We start from the raw sequence: 17,159 nt of genomic DNA on the forward strand, positions 1-17,159 counted from the left end.
ATGATGAGGATGACTCTGCTCCCATCTACTGCTTCATGGCACGTGGTGCTAAGGTAAACTCACGCGATGCTTACTTTCAAACATCAAGTGAAGATGACTCTGAGTGTGAATCTAAACCTAGCTATAAATCACTTGCTAAAATTGCAACCGAGCAACAAAATGCTATGGAACACATTCAGAAATTGCTAGACAGAAGCGATGACCTGTTGGACGCAGAAATGACTCGATCTCAGTCCTTAATTGAAGACATAAAAAATCTTCATGTTAAGTACGAGGAACTTGAAAGTCATCATGAGACTCTATCAGCGACTCATGAAAAGCTCTCCTATGATTATCTTCAAAGGAAGCAAGAACTTGAGAACCTGAGAGCGTCTCATGAAAATCTTCAAAAGGAGAACGAGTCACTCCGCGCTCAACAGATCAGTTCTACTCAGGAAGGATTTGAACCACCCTGCTTAAAATGTCTTGAGCGTGATAATGTTGTCTCTATTGCTGAATGTTCTACTGCTGCTACTATTGCAATATCTTTAACTGCTGATGTGGTAACTAACCCCTCTCCTGAGGATACCACTACTATTACTGATGAGAATGCCAGTTTGAAGACATTGCTTGAAACAGGAATGTACAAAAGTCTCAAAGGGCATCAGACTCTCTGTGATGTCCTCAAGAAACAGATTCTGAACCGAATCCCTAGGAAAGAGGGTGTTGGGTTCGAGAGGAAAATGAATGTTGATGGTTCTTACTAGAAGCCTGAGTAGTACCCCAAAACCACATGGGTGGCTGCAAAGGGACCTTCAGTGGATCCATCTACCTTATCTGGCTTCACTTGTGCTAACCCGATTATCATTGATGAATCCTTTGATGCGAACTATAAACTGTTTAAGAATCAGAATGGTGAAGTGTTTGCCAGGTATATTGGTACTAACTGCAGGAATGGACCACCTATGAAGAAGATCTGGGTGCCCAAGAGTTGTCCTGAAAATCTTCAGGTGAATGTCACATGACACCACCTGGGAAAAAGACAAACCCCAGACCAAAGGCTTCATATGGTCCAAAGGCTTCATACAGATAGAGGACTCACTAGAGTCACCCTAATACTAATGTTTTGCAGGGAAACCATACTCATACCTATGAATATGAGCATGTTTCATCAAACCGCTATGTTCATAAGACCAAGAACTATTCTGCTTATTCTTATGAGTAGTATTCCTGTAACATCCCAATTTTCAATTTGGATGTTTATAAATAGGTCATTCATATGCATCCATGATTTATGCATTTTTGCCTCCATTTGTTTTATTTGATTTTTGATCCAAGGAACTTTGAGTAACTCAAGGACCAAAAGAGAGAGTTGGAAGTTTCCCTAAAAACCAATTTTGAATTTTTCGAAGTTGGGAGTTTGGATCCAATTTGGTTTCACCAAAATTCATTTCCATTATATCAAAAATAAAATAAAGAGAGAAGATAAAATGACTTCTTCAAAATCGGAAAGGAAAATATTGGAAATTGAATTTGGAACCAAAATATATTTGTTGGGTTTTATTTTGCACTTTATTTTATTAGTTTAGCAAAAATGATTATTTGTTTACTTGCATTTTAGGCCAGATAAAAGTTCACTAGGTCATATATAAGACCATATAACTATGTGAATTTTCTGGGATTTTTTTAGGCTAAATTTTTTATTGGTATTTTTTGGTGTTTCATTTGCTTCTGGAGAAAAAAGAGCCGCCAGGCCAGGCCAACTGGCCCAGCCCAGCAGCGAGGCCACATCCAGCCCAGCCAGGCTAGCGCTAGCAGCAGTTAAAAAAAAGGTCGATCGCTCCACCTCTCGCTGACCTCACGTGCGCCCCAGCTCTCCACGCACGTTTCCATCGCTCGTTCGCTCTTCCTTCCTCTCTTGTTTTTTTTCTTTTCTCTAGCGCTTGGGCACCCCACCTCTTCTTCTTCCTCCCACGAACGGACAACGGAAACGTACGCGCACATTACTCCCGACGCCTCTTTGTTTCAAATTCTTGGAAATCCTAACTCCAGCCAACCTCACGACCAAGGAAGATGTCCTATAAATAGCCACGACTCTCCTCGACCGATTCAGTCGAAAATCTCTCGCCAAAACTACCTCTAGACAACGCACTCGACGTTCCAATCTCGCCTCAGAAGCTGCAGTTCATCGCAAGTTTCCGACGCCGGTGAGCCGTCCCGAGCCTTATCCTTTTGGGTTCCGACTTCTCTCGATCTCCACAATCTTTTTGACAAGGTCTTGTGATCCCTTTACTTCTACAGAGTCCACCCTCGACCATGTTGTCTTCACCAGAGCACCTGGAGCACTGAGTTTTGCCGCTTCGTTCCGTCGTCGTTCGTTTCCTCTGATCATCACAGACTCCACCACCGGACGAGCCACTCTCCGCTGCATCTCGTAGACACCTCCGCCGCCGCCCACGATTGCCGGAGCCACCGCCATCACCACGCGAGAGCCTGCCCCAAACCTCTCGTTCTTCTCTGTAAGTTGAACGAGCATCCGTTCGCTTCAGTTAGAAAAAAACGTTTCGGTTTTTCTAAATTAGATCGGTTAGATCGGTTTTCTACGGCTTAGATCAAACCGGATACTATTTTTTTAGCCACCACGATCAATTTATCTATGGACCGGCCATCCGCTGGCTGCAAACATGCGCAGCCAATCACAGCACGCCACGATGGCACCTCATGTTGAATCCCGTAATTGATTTCCAGAAAAATGCCCAATCTTCAGAAATTCATATCTTTTAATCTATAGATCCATTTTAGTTGATTCTTTTTTCTAAGGTTTCAAAGAAATATCCTCTATCCAGAGAACCAAATGAAGAATGTTTTTGAAAATTTTAAAATTTGAATTCAAACAGATCTGAATTCAAAATTCGTTAGGTCGTAACTCGAGTTTTGTAACTCCGTTTTAGGTGATTCCTTTTGCAGATCGAAGCACGTGACGTGTACTTTCTGTTAGACCCAAACATACATATTTTTTCTACTGTAAAAATTATGTTATGTACAGAAACTTTATTTGGATGTTTTGGAGTTTTTCGAAGTCTTTCTTTTGTTTTCTTTTTGGATCTTTGCTTGTATGCTTATGTATGTTATTGCTTGCTTACGCTAGATCATCCGGAGTGCGAAGCTTGCTACTACGAATCTTTACAGTTCAACGAACGTCAGTAAGGCAAGTTCACACTTTGATCATATTTTCCAATACCCAGTTCTTACTATGCATTAGTTTCACCCTCAAAGATTGCATGAGTAGGATTGGGAACATGTGGTTATGCTATGTAGTTCATGTGGTAGGAACCTATGACCTTTGTTCACCCCGGGAAATTTTCGTTATGTCATATATTGCTTAGCCATGCTCGTAGACAGGGATTGGTATGTGTGATTCATGCAAGTTGTGAGAGATAATAATTTGGGACAACTTAAGGTGGCATCTTTAATACACATCTGTGTGGACTGTTTGGGGCACCTGGAGTAACCAGTGCTTGCCCAAGGGGAATCCCGAAGTACCCGTGTGATTACCCTAGGTCCGCCACCCAGGCTCAAAGGGATCATAAGATATTTCATGCCTAGAAACTTCCGTGTGCAGCCACAAGCCATTATGGGCTCTGGCATAGTTGAGTAAGTTGTGTGACCTCTTTCCGTGGTAGACTAGCTGATGTAGGGTAAAGTAGGTGTACCGGTCTACCCAGGGTTTGGAGGAAATACTTCAGAAAGGCTATGTCTCGATCTTCCGATCACGGAGGTGGTCGAGTCTTGTGGGGAAAAGTGCGCAAACCTTTGTAGAGTGTACAAACTAATCATGATTAGCCGTGTCCCTGGTTACGGACATCTTGAGTATCTAGAAGTGAATTATTGGTTGATCTCATCACTCTTTTTAATGAAATTATTGGGTTACTAATAACTTGGGGATTTTGGGATTGAGTTGGAGGAACCTACTCAATAATGGCATTTTAATTTAGTAGTAAAAAAAGTTTATTCCTTTGTTGTAGGATAAAATTAGCTTTATGCAAAATTAAACTTAGAGCCTCCACCAGCTAAATTTTCATATAGAGATAGTCTTTTCATTTATTATTATTCTATGGTGTGAAATTGCCAGCATATTCCATGTGCTGACCTACACGGCTGCAACGTCTCATGTTGCAGACTTTTCCGACGAAGATTAAAGGTGCGATAGGTCGTTGTTCTGCACTCAGTTTGCCGTGGAGTTGGATGGACTCATTTACATTTGAAGCTTCCGTAGTTATTTTTATTTAGATGGCCTTTGGCCATATTATTGTAATAAATACTCTTTTGAAAACCTCAATGTAATAAAGTGTGATTCAACTCTGTTATAATTCCTCGAGTACTGTGTGTGTCAGCATACCGATCCAGGGATGACACTTAAGCACAGAGACTTCGATCCATTTTGGGTCGGGTCGCTACAATTCTCCTCCTGCAAGACTATTTGCTAGGGCTCCAAAGCCAAAGTTCTCAGATGCTGAACTTAGACTCATTGCTTCTAAGACACCCCTGAAGATGTGGATGGTTAAGAAAAATTAACTCTCTTTTGCAGGGAAAGGTCTCCAGCCGGAAATCAAAGGCGTCTGATGCTTATGCTGGGGACCTTAAACATCTTTTGTTGCGCAAGATAAAATGCCCAAATGGCCTTACTATCTATTTTGTTCTTGGATTGCTCGATAGTCTTCCTATCTGCCCTAACCAGGATCTGAACTTTGATGATATGCTTGTTAGTCAAATGTTTATGCTTCACGTTTCCCTTGGTGAAGCCTATCCCCCTAACTGCACTGTAGGGTACAATACCAAAGGCTTCTGAGTGGATTATGGACAGTGGATGCACTAACCACATGACTGGTGATCGATGTCTTCTCATGGACTCGACCTTACGTCCATCTAACAAGAGTCACATCACATTTGCTGACAAAGGTAAAAGAAAGGTATTGGGTCTAGGTAGAGCTGCAATCTCAAAGGATCAGCACATGGATAAAGTGATGCTTGTTGAATCCCTTGGTTTCAACTTAATGTCCGTCTCAATGCTTTGTGACTTGAACATGATTGTGATATTTGGAAAATATCGTTGCCTTGTGCTTATGGAATCTAACAAATCTCTAGTCTTTGAAGGGTATCGAAAGGACGATTTGTATATGGTAGATTTCTCAGCAGGAACACAGTTGGCCATATGTATTCTAGCAAAAGCTTCAGAGTGCTGGCTCTGGCATCGGAGGCTATGGCATGCTGGCATGAGGAACTTGTACACTCTCGTGAAGAAGAAGAAGAATGTCATAGGCATCGAGGGCGTCAAGTTCAATAAGGATCATCTATGTGGTGCCCGCGAAGCTGGAAAGATGACAAGGGCCAAGCATCCCTCGAAGACAATCATGAAGACATCACGTCCCTTCGAGCTGCTTCATATGGACTTATTTGGCCCTACTCATTAATCTACTCTTACTACCACTGCTTGCCTCTATGGTTTCGTCATTTTTGATGATTACTCAAGATATACATGGGTGCATATAATTATCTACAAGAATGAAGTGTAGGATGTCTTCAAACGATTCGCAAATCGTGCCATGACGAACTATGGCATCAACATCAAGCACATCAGAAGTGACAACGGCACAGAGTTCAAGAACACCGGCCTCAACACTTATCTTGATACATTGGGCATCACTCACGAGTTCTCAGCTCCATACACACCTCAGCAGAATGGCATCATGGAGCGCAAGAACATAACCCTCATTGAGATGGCTCGGACAATGCTTGACGAGTACAAGACTCCAAGAAAGTTCTGGCCTGACGCCATTGATACTACATGCCACATCATCAACCGTGTTTATCTTCACAAGCTTCTAAAGAAGACATCCTATGAGCTACTGACTGGTAAGAAGCCAAATGTTAGCTACTTCGGAGTATTTGGTGCTAGGTGCTGGATCAAGGATCCGCATCACACTTCAAAATTTGCACCGAAAGCACATGTAGGTTTTATGCTCGCTTATGGAAAGGATTCGCACTCCTATAGAATCTTTAACCTCTTTCACTATAATGTGGTTGAAACTATGGATGTGCGGTTTGATGAAACTAACGGCTCGCAAAGAGAGCACCTGCCAAATATGGTAGATGAAGTCTCACCAAGTGAATCCATCAAGCTTATGGGTACTGGAGAAATCATACCTTCAGAGGCTTGGGCTGAAGAAGAACTCATCATTTCTACACAAAATCAACCCGAAGTCAATGCACAGCCTGAAGTCAATGCCGACAATGATCAGCAAGACCAAAGTCTTCGTCCAGTACATCCTCGTGTTGCAAATGAAGTGCAGATTGAAAAGATAATCGATAGCATCAATGCACCTGGTCCGCTCGCTCGTTCAAGAGCAACAAATCTAGCAAATTTCTGTGGGCACTTTGCATTTGTCTCTATATCTGAACCCAAGAAAGTTGCTGAAGCCTTCATGGAACCTAAATGGATTCAAGCTATGCAAGAAGAGCTTCAACAATTTGAGCTGAACAATGTGTGGGAACTGGTCAAGCGTCTTGATCCTCGCAAGCACAATATCATTGGCACCAAATGGATCTTTCACAACAAAAAAGATGAGCATGGTAAAGTTGTCAGAAACAAGGCTCGTCTCGTTGCTCAAGGATACACTCAAGTCGAAGGGATTGACTTCGATGAAACATTTGCTCTAGTGGCTAGGCTTGAAGCCATTCGCATACTGCTAGCATATGCCAACCATCACAACATCCTCCTGTACCAAATGGATATGAAGAGTGCTTTTCTTAGTGGAAAGATTGAAGAAGTGTATGTTGCACAACCACCTGGCTTTGAAGACCCAAAACTTCCTGGCATGGTATACAAGCGCAATAAGGCACTGTATGGTCTCAAAAAATCCCCTCGCCACTACAAAAAAAAGACACATATGTGACATTTTGGGCCGAACGAAATTTTTTTCTGTCATACATATGACACTCTATGATGATAATTGTGACAAAACCCGGTATCATCATAGATGTGGTGGGCTCCTACTTCTATGACAAAAAATCATGATAGAAAATGGGCTTTTCGTCCTGGGCGGGCCGGAGACGCAGCTGCATGACATTCTTTGGGCCGTCCATGACGGAAAAAACCATGGTAGAAGCGATGGCGAGGAAAATTTCAGGGAGTTCCCAATTACGGTGGGAGGTTGGGGGCCGAGCGATGCGCGTTTCTCTCGTACACGTACGCGTGTGTGTGTGAGGCGTTGGCTCTAACTGAACCCGAGTGAGGCGTTGGGCTCTAACTGAACCCGAGCGATTACACTGTAGGCTACGCGTTACTGAACCCGAGCGATCGACCGATGGCTGTTAACTGAACCCGATCGAGCGATTCCTTCGCTACTGCTGCTAACTGAAGCCGGTCGATTGGATGAACAGTGAGCGTTGCGGAGGGGTTGGATGAACAGTTAGCAGTGGCATTGCCTCTGGATGAACAGGACCCCGTGGTGTGGTGGAGGGCTGGATGAACAGTAGACGGTGGAGGGGTGCCCGTGGAGGGGTGGTTGAACAGGACCCCATGGTGTGGAGGGCTGGATGAATAGTAGACGGTGGAGGGGTGCCCATGGAGGGGTGGTTGAACAGTAGCCGGTGGAGTTGCGCGCGGTGGAGGCTGGAGGAGGTCAACGGTAGCCCGTGGAGGCTAGAGGAGGTCGACGGTGGAGATGAATAGTATCCCGTGGAGTCACGTTTTGCGGTACGCCACACCCCTCCCGATCAACAGGACCCCCCTTTCAACCATAGCGCTCCAACACAAGTCCGTTTCCTCCGTTTTGCGGTACGCCACACCCCTCCCAATCAATAGGACCCCCATTTCAACCGTAGGAGGTCCGTTTCCTCCGTTTTGCGGTACGCCAGACCCCTCCCGATGAACAGGATCCCGTTTTGAACGTGGCCGGTCGAACACAAGGCCGTTTCCTCTGTTTTGCGGTACGCCTGGCCTCGTTTCCATTGCCTGTTCCGTCCAAGCCCTCCCAATGAACATGACCATGCATTCCGTTCCGACCCAACCGGTTGGCTCCCACATGTTCCGTTGCCTCCCGATGAACACGACGCATTGTGTTTCCTCCCCATGAACACGACGCATTCTGTTGCCTCCCCATGAACACGACGACGACGTTGTTTCTCTGTTCCCACCCAGCCATGTACACGAGCCATGGCCGTACGTATGCGCGAGTAGGCGTTCGAGACCTCGCCCGTATGTACACATACGTGGCCGTATTTTCTTTCTTGCACCCTGACCGTTGTACGTATGTGTACATGCTACGTGCGCGCCTCTACTACGACTACTACGACACGTGAGCGCCTCTACATCCACCAGTATATATGTACGTACACGTTCGCAACCAGAATGACAACGCTACGTATGCTTCGACCAGGTGGGTCCTGACTGTCAGGCACTTCCTTGCGTGCGAAGATGTAGCTGGTGGGTCCCAGCAGTCAGGGGGGAATTGTTTTTTTCGCCCGGACGCACTTCCTTGCGTGCGAAGATGTAGCGGGTGGGTCCCAGCAGTCAGGGGGGCGAATCGTTTTTTTTGCCTGGACGCACTTCCTTGCATGCGAAGATGTAGCTGGTGGGTCCCAGCAGTCAGGGGGAAACTTTTTTTTTGCGAAATACAGTGGCCCGTCCGGTGGGTCCCCGTTGTCAGGTGGAGGAATCATTACTTTGCGCGTAATAAGAAGGCAATTCCTTGCTGTGGCCGTGGACCCAACCGTCAGCCTCTCCACGTACAGTCCACATCCGATGGAAGTCGTTCCTTAACCATGTTGACCACGCCGTGCCGAGAGCACCATGGTGGTGGACGACGGCGAGGACTAGGAAGGGGACGACTCGGAGCCGGGGAAGACGCAGCAGTGGATGCCCATGCGAAGAGGAGTATGAGGGTTCACTAGTTCGGCTGCGGTGTGAGGCTGCTATCACCGGAGAATAACAGGAGGTGTGGGTGAGTAGAGGGATGGCCTGGCCAGCGGTGAGAGTAGTAGGGGGCGGTGAGGCCTCCGCGGCATCACAGCCGGCCATGGGAGGCAGGAGCACGTGGCACGACCGGCGCTGGTTTGGGCGGCTGGAGCAAGAAGACCAGAGGTTGAAGAAGCACTACGGCCGTTGGATGGACATCATACGGTCACTGGAGCTAGAATCGTGCATATTGACTAAGTTGACAAAGCCCTCCGTCCCCGTCAACTTAGTAGGCCCACAAGTCAGCCTGCCACTATACTGGGTCCCAGCTAACAGGGGGAGTATTCATTTTTTTTGTGTAATAGGGAGGCACTTCCTTACGTGCGAAGATATAGCTGGTGGGTCCGAGGTGTCAGCGGTGGTAACATTTTTTCGCGAAATACAGAGGCCCTTTCGGTGGGTCCCTGATGCCAGGTGGAGGAATCGTTATTTTGCGCGTAATAAGGAGGCATTTCCTTGCGTGCCGTGGACCCAGTTGTCGGCCTCTCCACGTACAGTCCACTTCAGATGCATGTCGGTCGTTGACCACGTTGACCAGGCCGCGCCGAGAGCACCAGGGCGGTGGACGACGGCGAGGCCTAGGAAGGGAACGACACGGAGGCAGGGAAGACTCGGCAACTGTTTCCCACGCGGAGGGGAGTACGACCGTACGAGGGTTTACTGGTTCGTCTGCTGTCGCCGGAGAATAACAGCAGGTGTGGGTGAGTAGAGGCATGGCTAGGCCATCGATGGGAGTACAGTGGGGCGGTGAGGCCTGCGTGGCAGCATAGCCGGCCACGGGGAGGAGGGAGCAGGCAGTCCCACCGGCTCTTGTTTGAGCGGCTGGAGCAGGAAGAGCAGAGATTGAAGAAGCACGACGGCCGTTGGATGGCCATCCAACAGTCACTGCTTGTGCGTCAACCTTTTTTTAGGAAAGCCTCAAATCTGTGGAAAACAGCATACAACCCATCTGCCATTTTTTCTAATAATTTACAGCCCATTTTCTAATTATTAAGGTTTTTTTGGAGCCCATATTCTTTTTGTTTGCATTACAGCCCATATTGTGGCCACGGTTAAAAAATTATACGAAAATTTTCATATTTCGGTGTGGTTCGAACTGTTTTTAATCCTGCAATTTCGACTCACATTCAAACTGATTTTAGAAATAAATGTATATCAATATAAAATCCAACAAATTCTCCACACATAAAAATTAATGTAATTTAAAATCTCGAAATGAAAAAAAGATATTTGAAACTAATTGCCGGTTTGATGTGTTTTAAAAATGTACAACCCATTTCTCATTACCGATGGGCCATTTTCAGGGCTAGCCGAATGAAAGCTCTCCTCGTCTTTAAAGATTTGGAGCCCAACAGGCCTGACAAAGCGACTTACTTGGCAAATCACAAAAAAACTGGGTTGTGGCCGTGGACCCAGCTGTCAGCCTCTCCACGAATAGTACTCTTCCGATGGAATGTCGTTGACCACGTTGACCACGCCGTGCCGAGAGCACCAAGGCTGTGGACGACGGCGAGGCCTAGGAAGGGGGCGACGTGGAGCCGGGGACGATGCGGCAGTGGATGCCCATGCAGAGAGGAGTACGAGGGTTCACTGGTTCGGCTGTGGTGTGAGGCTGCCATCGCCACAGGGCCTGGCTAGCGGTGGGAGTAGTAGGGGCGATGAGGCCTCAACGGCAGCACAGCCGACCACTGGAGGCAGGAGCAGGCGGTCTCCCCGATGCTGGTTTGGGCGGCTGGTGCAAGAAGAGCAGTGATTGAAGAAGCAGCAGGACCGTTCGATTCAAATCCAACGGTTACTGCTGCTAGAATCATTTGTTGACTAAGTTGACAAGCCCTGCGTACGCGTCAACTTAGTAGGCCCACAGGTCAGCCTCCCAACCGGTGCGCCCCAGATGTCAGTGGGAGGAATCATTTTTTCGCGTAATAAGGAGGCAGTTGATTGTGTGCGGCCAGGCCAGCGGAGGGAGTAGGGTGGGCCGGGGAAGCCTGCGCGGCATCACAGCGGGCCACAAGAGGAGGGAGTAGGCAGTCCCGCCGGCGCTAGTTTAGGCGACTGGAGCAGGAAGATCAGAGATTGAAGAAGCACGTCGGCCGTTGGATGGACATCCAACAGTCACTGCTGCTAGAATCGTGTGTTCACTGACAAATCCTTGCGTAAACAAGTCAGCCTCGAAATCTGTGGTGTGTACAACCCATTTGCTATTATATTTATAATTTTTACTCATTTTCTAATTCATATGGAATTTATTGCAGCCCGTTTTCCATTTTTAGAATTGCTGGCCATTTTCTGGTCAGTACCAGGGTCAAAAAATTAACTAAATATGTGGGAAATTTTGAAAATTCACAAATTTTTTCTCGGGAACAAAATATTCTTAATCCAAAAATTAATAGCATACTAAAACAAATTTTAAAATAACTTAGTACTATGTCATGTTAAATCCAATGAAATACGTATAAGATATCAGTGAAGAACAAAAACAAAAAAAGAAACTTATATCCCATTTGCTATAAAATTTTTGGGATTTTCAACCCCTTTTGATATTACTTTTAACACACATTGACCATACTCTTAAGCCAGGCCGAATGCATCTCTCCTCGTCTTGAAAGATTTGTAGCCAGTAATTCGGAGAAAACAAATTGGCCTAGCTTGGGTATTCTTAAAAAAGAAATACTGGGCTACCTATTTTCCCAAAGAACTGGTGCATGAGCATTTAGCTTTATTTATTTATGTATTTACTTATTTATGTTTCGGGGACCATGAGCATGTACCTGGGCCGAATTCATGTGAGAGCCTCCCTTCTAGTTAATTATGGGCTTCTCTATTGGGCCTTCATCAGTGGGCTACATGTTATCAACAAGTGGAAAATGTGTTCCGTACGAAAAATAGTATGCGCTACGTATGGTACAGGGCACTAAAGGATCGAACCATGCAACGACTTCCAAAACATTGTGTTTGCCATTCTAACAACACATTTATTCAACCAAGAGATGAAATATACTAATGATTGTGCATTGAAAACAATAGCAGCAGCAACCAGGGCTCGGGGTGCAACAGAAGCAGTAAGCAGGCCAGAAGAGTGAAGACGCAGCTCTCTCTTCCAAACCAAACATCAGCCATCATTACAAAAAGGGCTACCAAAAAAGAACAAGTGTATGCATCAAACTAAATAAAGATCCTACTACACCAAGTGTATGCATCTAACTAACTGGCTCAGTTAGACGCTACTATTTATTAAGCTGTGGAGATTGGCTGACGGCTTGAACCAGATGGGTGCCTGACGGGGGAACTCCATCCAGCAGGTCGAAGTCTGATACTTGCGACCATCTCTCCTACTTTGGGCTGTAGAGCGTGGCGGCACATATCAGGGTATGGTGCATGCAGAGACGCATGGTACGCTGTGTACACACAGTTTTGCCTGATGAACAAAACCGTGCTGCCATCATGATCCTTGCCGTCGGTTATCTCCTGGTTAATCGGATAATTTAGTCTGACAAACAGAGAGCGTGTACCAAGGCTACTTACCAGCCTCCAGTCAAAAATTCCTGAAGGCCCAAAGAAGCTGGGATCCTGCTCAAAGACCTTGCAGTGACTGTGATTGTATTCCACGAAACAACACATTCGGTACGTGTGAACGATCATCAATCTTTCGTCGTCGTCTGATCGAGCCAGGAACCACCTGCAACTGCCATGCCACTTTTCTTTGAAAGGTTCTGGGATTACGAAGGGTAGGGACACCAGGTGGCCTACAACATCATATCAAGTTGGAGTCAAATAAAAAAGGGCTCTTGATTTAGTCAATCTTAAGAACAACATGTTATGAGCATGAATATATTTTCAACAAATATTGACAGTAATATAAGCAAGCCATCATGATATCATAGGAAAGTAACATACTGTTGTAACAGCCGTTTGTAGCAATGACTGGAGTAGGCCAGTAATATGTCCAGCCATAGAAGGAGTCGACAGCGTAAATGAAGCCCTTGTGTTCAATGGCATCAGAGAACCATGGAGGATGTATGATCCTGCGATGGACGTGCAGATTTATCCACTTACCGCAGTGACCTGTCAGATAGGCGAGACCGTGGTTGAAGAACGCAATTAGCCTGAAGTCTTTATAATTCACAGATCTTGTGGGCACTTGGCAGATTACAACCTTGAGCAAATCAAACTTCGTATCATGTTGGCTACTATAAGATTCCGAGTATTCTGGGCCGCATTGCCAAAGCAGTGCAGTGTTAGTCGAAGGAAGGGGGATCAATCGCCGGGTGTAGACCCCCACGAGCATCCAGCTGCCACGACCGTCGATGAGCACCATCCAAGATGTGTTCATGCCGACCCATTACGTACCATTAATTTAGTTGATGCTGACGGGGATCGGATCACAGTCAAGGGGGTTGATGCTCGCCACCCTACGATCGTTATGCTGCGTGACACACAGTTTCTGAAGATCAGGCGGCATCAGCAAGCAAGGAGCTGGCTTAAAAAGCTCCGGCCTGAGGGCTTTGAGTAAATGGTACAGCCCCGACGAGCACACGACGAGCGGCATGGTACTGAGATTTTCCACACGCGAAACAATGAGCTTGATTACCTCTGTGGGAAGCGAATTCCAGCCACTCTTTCGGCAGACGCTGCTCGGTTCTGCCATTGTTAGTGCTTGGGTTTCGGACAAGGGGGGAGGCACCTTAGCGGGGATGGAAGATTGGATGATATTATGTGCGGACAAAGATGGAGAAGCGAATATGTGCTGCGGGAAGTGGACAGGTGATGATGACTACAGCATGCTGCTTGACTTACGAGACACATACCAGCAGTGTAGGGTCATGTCGATGCCAGACAACTTGCTTGAGTGATCACAGGACTGGTACTCCCTACAGTGCTATGCCCTAACTTGCTTGAGTAGAGTAGGACTCTGCTCTACTACTAGCACTGGAGGAGTAGTATATTCTAATCTAAAATAGTTACAAACTTCAATGCCCGAGCATGGAACGACTACGAACCGTGTTCAAAGACCATGTCTACGTGGTGTTTGGACATGGGCGACAACCTCAACGCCAACGGTGCTGCTCCCGTTGCACCGTATGTGTTTCTGTCCTTCCTATTCGAAATCCTGGTAGAATTCATGATTTATTTTGTGCTTATTCGGATTAAATCTCATAGTAACTTGCTCATATATTCAACTGGCGCAACGTCCCCTACAACCACTCCCATTTCATGGACGGCCTAGTCGATGCCTCCAAGGAGCCCTTCGTCCACTGCTATGAGTGCCCGATGCCGTTTTGTGGCTCGCCAGCGGACATGGTGCATCACCTCACGGATGTGTGCAGCGGTCACTGTTGGCCCTTGGCAGAGAACATCAAGTACGAGACGTGCTACCCGTTCACCATGCCGGAGTCGCTGGAGGATCAACGTGAGAGGGAGGGGGAGGAGATAGCGATGAACGTGAACGTGAGGGGAGGAGATAGCGATGCCGTGGGAGGCGCAGTATTTATAGCTAGCAATGGCACACCTACGTAAGATATGGACCGAGCTGCACTAACTTAACCGTAGGTCCAATTGCGTCACTGACATGTGGGACATACCCCTGTTGGGTCCATATGTCAGTGACCCAATGCACCTGCAGTTAAGTAACAGCTACATGGGCATATTTGTTGGAGTAAATTACGGGGGAGCGAAGGGGTGGAAATATTGGTGGTCACAATGGATTGGACGAGCGTGGGGGGAGGAGAGTCATGCATGCAGATTTTTCCACACGGGGTGGAGTGGTGGGACCGCCGGAGGGAGAAGGAGAGTTTGGCAGGCAAATTGTTTCCACACATGGAGAGGAAAAGATTTGGAGACGAACGGGCTTCCTGCAGGTATGGGGAACGGTGCATAAGAAGTCATCTTGCATGTTGGGCTATGTATAGTCTCAAGTTATTAAAAACATACACGCCCCACACATGTTCATATTTCAAGATGCACTAAATTATTGCGTGCGATGATTAAGGCTGGCCATAAAGGTGGTATCTTAGCTGGTATCATGCACACGGGAATAGCAAACATGCTGATGTGGCAAAGAATTAAAGAAGAGGGGGGGGTTAGAGTAACTAGTGTTCATGCATGCATTGGTAAACACATTTTTTGTGAAGAACGACAGCACTAGTTGAGTACTTTTGCAAACTTCAAAAACTATTCCACCGCCTCTACTATCTTGCTAAGAGTAGGTGAAATTTTTGAATCGAGCCCTTTAAACTAGAAGGGAGGTAGTGGTACTCTAATAGCTTGTGATGAAAAGATAGGACATGGCACACACCTGGACGGAGGAACTAGTCTGCATTGTGCATTGAAGTTTTGTCTGAAGTCAATGTACCTCTACTTTCACCAGACTTATAGAAAAATGTGTCAACATTCACAATTGTCAAAGATTAGCCGTTCGGCCAATAAGGTGGCACACTTAATCGCTAAGTATAGCTTTGACAATAGATTAGATGGTATTCCTGTAAATAATGTACCGCCTTGTGTGGTGAATATTGTATCGAATGAGTGTACTGGTGTGGCTGGTTAATTAATATAAGGCGGTGTCAAAAAAAGTATAAATTTGGTCAAACACTTTGCAAACGGTTGACGGGAGTAAAAAGGACCAAAGGGAGTATCATGCATGCGGAGTAGGCAAAAAAATTGCTTGTCTAAAAAAAGGCAAAAAAAATTGCTCATTTATAGCTGGTCGAAGTCTCAAAGGGCGTGACCGCGCGAGGGAGGCGAAGGTCGTGGGAGGCACGACGTTTGACAGAATTAAGTGAAGTTACATCCACGCGCCGGCATGGCGTGCGAAAAGGCAGAAGCTATACCGTCAGGCCTACGATATGGGTCTAGTATACATGACATCTAGTGGGTTCCGCATAGTTCTCGAGAACTCTTTGGGGTCTTGCAGCCGTTTATCCACCGGGCAAACCAGCCCTACTCGTCCCCGTCTTCTACCTTACAATAGTTCGCTCCCAGTCGTCCCATCCTTTCACATTAGTTCGCTCCCAGTTTTTTTTTGTGGGGTACAATAGTTCAACTTCTCCTAACCCTCCTCTAAAATCCATGGCCTCCCAAATCTCCATGGTTGCCGCTGAGTACCAGGTTAGAGCCATCACCGGCGATCAGTTCATCATCATCTACACACATGGATCTGAGACGGTGAAAGCATGGCTTGCTCGCTTCCTACGCATGTTCAACAGTTCAACGGGTGAGTGGGTCACTGGGCTAGATGTTGAGTACACCACAGTACTGGGACGAGAGAAGGATCTAAAGGATGAAGGGAGGAAGAAGCCCGAAGTGATCCAGGTTTGCGTACATAACGTTTGCTTGGTCTACCACATATGCCATGCCGACGTTGAGTGCCAGGATTTTAAGAACTTCCTCAAGGACAAAAGAGTGAAATTCGTTACTGTAGGCTTTAAGAACGACAGGTCTCGTTGTAGGCCAGCCCTTCGATCTTCAGAAGGCAAGCCTGGTGTCCTCCTCTCAACCTTCAATGCTGACCCTGGCAGCAGCCATGATTGATCATTCGTACGCTAAACTGAAGAAACCTCATCACGAGTTTCATCATGCATGGGAGTCGAAGACATTAGACGAAGATCACATCTTGTACGCAGCAATGGATGCCTACCTTTGTTTAAATATCTACAAGGGTTGGATGAAGAAGCAGAGCCCAGTGTCCCATTCAAGCAAAGAAGCATCGGTGAAGAGGAAGAGGAAGAGGGGCGAGGACGAAGTCGAGGACGTGGACTCGGACTCCGAGTAGGTGGCAGTGCCGCCGCTCATGCTAGTTCTACTGCAGTGTCAAGCGGACTAGTTGCTTAGTTTATTTTCAAGGGTGTGTTGTGCTGAGGCCCCAGCAGAACTATGTTTATGTTCTTTCTCGTTATTTGAACTCTTTAGTACGTACAGTAGTGCTAGTACTATGTCTTACTACTGTTCTTCTTGCAGTTGGTACTATTGCTTGTATCTTCGTGTTCCTATTGTACTTAATACGTTCGTACTAGTAGTATAATTTGGGTCAATCAATTTGTGAAAGAAGTTCGACGGAGCGAAGGAAGAAGATGGCAGAAGAGGTGGAAGAAGCCCTTCTAGCCATCCATGTGATACGTCTCCGTCGTATCTACTTTTCGAAACACTTTTGCCCTTGTTTTGGACTCTA

Source organism: Triticum aestivum, chromosome 5A, assembly GCF_018294505.1.
Source record: "Triticum aestivum cultivar Chinese Spring chromosome 5A, IWGSC CS RefSeq v2.1, whole genome shotgun sequence".
Lineage (NCBI taxonomy): Eukaryota > Viridiplantae > Streptophyta > Magnoliopsida > Poales > Poaceae > Triticum > Triticum aestivum.